Below are 7,128 nucleotides of genomic sequence, written 5' to 3'. Positions count from 1 at the left end.
TCCGTAGGAAGTAGAGCCGCTGCTGAGCTTTTCTTACCAAGGTGGAGGAGTTGAGTGACCAGGAACCTTCCTAACTGAAGAAATGACCTGGAAGCATTTAAGCATCGGCCATGATAAATGCTGTTCGAATTCTCCAAAAGTTAAGGAAAGGAGAGTCGTTGCTTCCTTTCATATCTCCTTTAGCTTAGGAAACACCGGACCATCCTTTTCAAAAGGAAAGGAGAAAAAAACGCCCCATAATGCCTTGCGGCACGTGACGTATAGATACAGCTACTGCCCAAAGTTTACGCAAACTTATGATGGAGAAGGGGCGGAAATTATGTGAGAGACTGTTGCTCACATTTACCATCATGTGTCTGCCTGAATGTGTTTATTCTGTTCACAATATATGAATGTCAAAAAGATTTATAACCCCAAACGTTTGGTTGCAATTCCGAACTGAAACAATGAATCACTGGTGATAGAAGTAATAGCGTTTATTAACATCAATAAAAGAAGGACAAATGAGGACTTTTACAATACTCCAAATATAATAAAGTCAAACAATGTTCATAATGATATGTGAATGAAACAGGGGGTATAGCGTTTCTGACAGTCTGCTGTAATCACCAGGAATCACCACAATCCCTTCACCAAGAATCAGAACTTTACATTTCACAAAAATAAAATTAACTTGGGAGAGGAGTTACATTGATCTGTGAACTTAATGAAAAAAAAAAAGATTTAATGAGCTGTCACACACACAAAAAAAACTTGCATTCCGTAAGGATAGTTAAAATTTTCATTTTGCTGAATGACTAGACAAACAGTGAATGTTAAATAGTTTAATGGCATTGCCACTTTTTTGTATTCTGTATATTTTAATAATTCAATATTTTGATATTCTTATCAACAAACGTCTCTGAGTATGTTTCATGGTAATCTCAGTCTGTCACTGTTGTGCCAATCATATTTGGTTGCAAAGAGACAAAGATGTTTGTCAAATTAACTAATCATGCATTTTGTTTCATTGTTTTCTTACATTGCATTGTTGAATTTCTCAGTCACTACCTTGAACTGCAGGGTTAGAATCAGAATACTTTATTGATCCCCGAGGGGAGATTTCATTTCAGTTACATCCCTTCCAAGACATATAAGAACACAGACAGTGACATGGGAATACATGAATGGGAGAAACCTAGGACCTTCCTGCGTACCCAGCACCCCTTTGTAATAGATATAAAATAAAAACATTGGGAGAAGTGAGGGGAAGAAAGGTCAATTCCAGACTATGCCCTAACAGGGCATATGTGGGATAAGAGAACATTGATCATATTCTTAATAATGGGACGTTGTGGATGGAGGTCATATGGCAGATCATGGGCCTGAACCATCTCCCAGGCCTCCACCCACCGAACATTAAGTCCTTTGAAAATGGCCCTGAGCACCTTGTCCACTTGAACTGACAACCAGTTACCGTTGGTTGTTACAAGACGGTGAGAAAAAGTAACACTCTGGAGGGTTCCGGTCCTGATGACCACCAGCGTGCTTGGAGCCCTGTCTAACAGACGGACTACTGCTTTGCGGATGTTCTGCAGCCGTCTGATGTAGAGCTCAATTGGAAAAGTACTGAAGTGGGCCCAGATGCCAAGAACTACAACAGTGTTGGGGCCCCCATCCAGCCTGTCTAGTTCATGAGCAACATATCTTTGCTGATCGACTCTTAAGAATGCAATACGAAAAGGATTTCCATGGTAGCGAAACATCACCAAGATCTCGTTTGCTTTGTCCCATACGAAAGGCTTTGGAATATCTATCTTTGTGTAACCTGAAAGGATGACAGAGGGAACAGTTGTGATAACAATAAATTGTGATAACAACAAATTCAAACAGTCTCCTGAATCTTCTGTGGATCAGCTACCTGGTAGTAAAGCTTCAAAGTACTCAAACCACTGACGGACGGTGGAGTCTCCAAACACATGGAGTGTTTTGCCCTTCAGGCACTGACTGGTGGCAGAGTAGCTGTCGAACTGTTGAACTCTGGTGCCATCTAGTGATCGCCACACACCTTGATAATAATACCCAGAGGGTCCCAACTTCACAGTGTTTTCATTGGTCCTGGTTTGCTCTGAAACATAATAGGCTGGGGTTATTTTATGTATCACTAATCAGTCTTCCTTTGGTACGAAATAGAGGGTTTTTTGTTGTTTGTTTGTTTTTTGATTTTTTTTTGGAACATGATTATTCTCAAATGACCAGATGAACTGCAGGTTGCCCATTAAACTTTCTGCCCATTCTTCAATCTGCCAATGACCTCCTTTGGCAAGAAATGAGGCAGATTGCCTTTTTCTCCAAACTACTTTCACTTTCAAGGTCTGAAGCACTTAAAGTTTTGAGTATATTTAATTGTCAAAAGAAAACTATCCCTCACCTTCCCTTTGCGGCAACACAGTGACATTAGCCTGTCCCAAGGCCTTCATGAAGACTTCAAAGTTGACATTACTGAAGAAAAAGAACATCATATAAATCACTGTCAGAACGTGGTTCACTTACAGGTAAAGCATTCTGAAGACTCCAAGGACAAGGCAATTGTACTGCAGAGTTGGGCGTCAGACCTCTCATCCAAGAAGTTTCATCAGTTCCAAAAGCCTGATGAGGAAAACTGGTATTTTTGTTACTGGAGAAGAGACAACAACAACTGGGGGGAGTTGGAAGTAAAGAGTTGATAGAAACCCATCACGGAGTGGCTCACATCCTTGTGGTGCGGCCACACCAAATGCAAATTTGCGGTGAGATTACACACAAAGTCAATGCAAAGACGCGTTTAAATGCCGATTGTTTGGCGCGGCGCTTGGGGCATTTGCGTGTTTGTGCATTTGGAGCGTTCACGCGTTTAGGCGGTGGACATGAATTAGCTGAAGATGGAAGTTCCCTGCGGTCCTCGACCCCTTCATAATCCCCAGGGAGACCTCCGGGAACATGGGTCGGGGGTTCGGGTGGTTGGGGGTTCAGAGGGTTGAGGATGAGATCGTAGGGAACAGCCCGGCAGGGCCAGTGGAGGTGGATTACCAGGGAGAGGCAGCAGGCCTTGATTGTGATCTCCAAAGCTTCACACACTCTCCTGTCATGCTTTTGAAACCACAGCTCATTGTTTTTCAGCTGCTCTTTTGGGCTTTCGGTCTTTATTAAAATGGGTTCTCTACTCCGCATGCGTAGTGCCGCGCTAACGCGCGTTTGACCCTCAGCTTGTCAAAATATTCCAGCGAAGAGACTCGGGCTTTCATGTGGGCGCGTTACAGGCGATTTGCACAAATAAATTCACAAGTTCACATTTGGTGTGGCCGCAGAATTAGAGTTGATATCATTCTGAGTGGGCCACTAACTCACACTATAATGGGAGGTGTTGTGGTCACATGACCCCTGCTGTGGATGTTTGGAAAAGTTCCTGGTGAGAGAGCTCAGCACGGCATTGTAAAGCCCCGTTTCCACCAAGTGGTTCTGTTCCATCCGTCTCTGTACGGCATGCAATTTTTGCTGTTTCCTTTGACTAAAACCAGGGTAGGTCCCGTACCATCCCACTTTTTGGTACCCTTCTGTTGGGGTGCCGGACATACCAATCCAACCCCAGAGGGTGGGGCCAGTAACACTACAGTCAGATGATTGGTACAAAGTTACTTACCACTTACTGATATAGTCTGTAGACTTCATCATCATTTCACTTTTCCCATGGAGTGGTGTTAGATAAGCAAACTAAAAATCTCAAAAATCGTCAATTTTTAAGGGAATAGGCAGTCCAAAAATAGTAAAAGAATCAAACTGCAAGAAAAGCATATAGCCTAGCTCTATAACAAACAACCGATAACTCTGCCGTGTTTATATCTCCAGAAGACTTTGTGAAGATAACTCTCACTTAGTTTGAAAAATGGCATCACGAAACAGGGTGAAACTTCTGTCCTGTCCTTCTTCAGTGGATTTATTGGCGGGGTACACTGTGTCCTGCTATTATGCCATCACATTACACGGCTATCGGCATACAGCTAATATGTCTCCTACCAAGATCTTGGTTGACTGTGGAAACACAAACAGGATCAGGCTTAACTGATCTGACTGGAGACCAATCTGCACTTATCCATACCAGAGCTCTTGGTGGAAACAGGGTTAAAGTGGCTGAGAGGTTGTGCCTGAGACCACCCCTCTGTCAAGAGGTTTATTGACCGAGTTGATTCACAGTAATCAATACCCTGGAACCCTGGTACCCTCCATATCCCAACACGCCGAGAAGACATTATCCCAGTCTCAGTTTTTCAACTTTTTCACTTTGAGGTGTGTCCCCACCAAACCTGTCTCTCCCATAATAAACAAGGTGGACAGATTCTGTGGATATGATAGAGCACTGTTTTTTTCTCTGCTCCCTCACCTTTGGAAGAGCTTCTTCTCTTCATCACTGAGCACTTGCTTGTATCCTGTCCTCATGTGGGTCATCCGGGAATCACAGCTCAGGTTCTTTGGCTTGTAGCAGAACCAAGGCTCACCACTGCGGAGGTCGGTGTAGTTGCACTGCGGTTGGCCATCTTGGCGTAAACAAATATTACAGGTGGTTGTTTCAGAGACTGAGCCTGATTGGAACTTGCTTTTAAAGATGACCCTGTCAGGTTGTTCTCTGTTAAGCTTCCGCTGGACTGAGATGGCCTCACTTGAGTGATCAAGAAGCACCTGACAGAACAGAGAACAAGACTTTTTAGTCAGTGGGTAAAACCAAAATGTAAGCAAAAACCATCCGTTTAAACACCCCGTTAGTCCAAGCCTTTTTTGCATTAGCATAAGCTTGCTTTATAACAAGTCTTTGATTATGTCGAAGAGTTTACTTTAAGTAATGTTCTTCATATTGCTTGCACCAGTTGATAAAATCTACCAGCTACAGCAGACAAAAACCGCAACATGACTTTAGAAAAGAGTAGCTAGCTCCCATTGTTTGTAAATTACAAAGAATTTGAACTGTGTCGACAACACAAACACCACACTAATGACCTCGTTAGAGTCCAATGACGACCAAAAAACTGACTCAAAATGTAACAAGGTGTTACATCAGTGCCGTTACAATTTAGGTCATTGTTACACCAGCTCTAACACTGTGCACCAGTGTTGCAGATTTAAACAATACTGTTTATAATGCACTCAAAAAGGAACCTTAAGCGATTGAGCCTCATTGCAACTAATGCATAATTTGTTAAAATAGGTGCTAACGGTTTAGCACCAACGTTAGAGTGGAAAAAATTACTTCCTGCTGAGAGCTGGCAGTAACTGTGCAGAGTTTTTTTTAAATTACTATTTATTGCAGCAAACTAGGGCGCATCAATTAATCAAATTTAAACTGACATCCCAATGTACTAGAATTCAATTTTTAAATCACAAATGCTGCAATTAAAAAAAAGGGTTTCAAGTGTATTTAAAATGTGCAATCCGCAAGTATACATATTTCGGTGGTTGAGCCAAAAACTTAGTTGGAGGTCTGTGTGTGGGGGGGGCTGTCTGCACACCAGAGGTGTGGACTGCTGTCTGTGCCCCAGAGGGCAGACTGATTGTCTGTGCTCCAAAGGGCGTGGACTGGCTGTCTGTGGGCAAGGGGGCGGACCAGCTCTCTGTGCTGCAGAGGGCAGACCAGCTGTCTGCGCTCCAAAGGGCAGACCGGCTGTCTGTGCTCCAAAGGGCAGACCAGCTGTCTGCGCTCCAGTGGTGTGGACTGCTGTCGGTGCCCCAAGAGGCAGACTGGCTGTCTGTGCGCCAGGCAGACCCTGTACCCAGTGATTTTTACATTGCATTTTGTTTTTAATAAACAAGATGTGTTGATGATCTTTGCCAAGTTGGTCAATTTTTAATAGCAATGTTATTTGATGGTATTTTTTTTCTAAGATAACACATTAATATTGTAAATCTGCAGACATTTATCTTTAGTTTTACGTACAGAGTTTGTTTTTAAACATTACAAATGTGTTATTGTACATGGAAAAAAATAGTATTTTCACAGGAAATTACTGTAGATTGTTTTGACTGTTTCCATGGTAGTAAAACATCACCAAGATATTGTTTGCTGTGGAAGGCTTTTGAAAATAATTTTCATGTGATCAGACATCCCTCTTGGTCAAAGCAGAAGAAGCCAGGGGACGTTTACCATTTTATGTGTGTAGAGCATAGTTTGTGGATTTTATGGAAGTTTGTTCAAGAGATTTGTGTAAACCTCAGCACACATCTTAGTGAGCTATGACTGTTCAATTGCTAACTCAACATTTCAACATAATTACAGGCATAAAAACACCACCAATACAATTACATGAAACAAATTAACCTTTAACATTATCTGTGGGACAACTGAAGCAGAATGTCTCAAGCTTTACCTCAACCTCTGCGTCTCCTTCCCAGAGCAGAGGGAATGCCACAGAGTAGGAGCCATTAAGGTGATCCACCACTTGTCCAGCTACACCTGCACCAAGTGACCTGCTGTGCAACCGGGGAACCAAAAGATCTCCTCCATACTTCTTGGCATGACCTCGGGAGTCACGCATTTCTATCAGAACCTCGAGCTGATCTCCAAGATGCCACTCTCCTCCTCCTTTCCTTGGAAGAATGGTGAAGGTGCTGTGTGCAGGATCACTCGTCTCCTCCAGTGCAATAGGAGATGACAGACGTGGGGTTTCAGGCCAAGCAGTAGATTTGATTAGAATTTGTTCCTCTAAAGCCTCTGCAGGAGGCAGTGGTTTGAAGGTGCAGAAGTCATTCTTCATGGTAGGATAAATGGGCTCCTTCTTGAAGGTGATGGCTGAGTTTTCTTTCTGTTCAAACTGACAAAGGGTTTAGAGGAAAAGCTGGTGAAAAAATGCATCAATAAATAATCTAAAAGCAAACTGAATGGAGAAAAAAACACAATGGGAGATTTTCTTGAGCACTTGTGTTTTTATCTAAGCAGCCTGAACTCATCTGGAAAAGTATCGTGAACCCAACCTGTGGCCAGCATAGACTGTATAAAGTATGGATGTAGTCTCTGCACTGTCACCTTCCAGTTAGTGACACCGTGAAATGATCGGTCATATAGGATATGATGTGAGCTCTGAGCTTCCTTTCTAACAGCTATGGGTACCCATCAGTCACATGAGC

At 42.8% G+C, this 7,128-nt stretch overlaps 1 pseudogene; it reads right to left on the bottom strand.

Moving 5' to 3' along the window:
* Positions 1 to 1,268: 1,268 nt before the first annotated feature.
* On the bottom strand, positions 1,269 to 6,758 carry LOC141784294 (NXPE family member 3-like; annotated as a pseudogene).
* Between the last annotated feature and the right edge of the window lie 370 nt (positions 6,759 to 7,128).

The sequence above is a fragment of the Halichoeres trimaculatus genome, unplaced genomic scaffold (assembly GCF_033239565.1).
Source record: "Halichoeres trimaculatus isolate MK-OKI-2021-1 unplaced genomic scaffold, fHalTri1.1 fHalTri1_scaffold_22, whole genome shotgun sequence".
Taxonomy (NCBI): Eukaryota; Metazoa; Chordata; class Actinopteri; order Labriformes; family Labridae; genus Halichoeres; species Halichoeres trimaculatus.
Note: the sequence above shows the minus strand (reverse complement) of the source record. Positions and strands in the feature narration are given on the sequence as shown.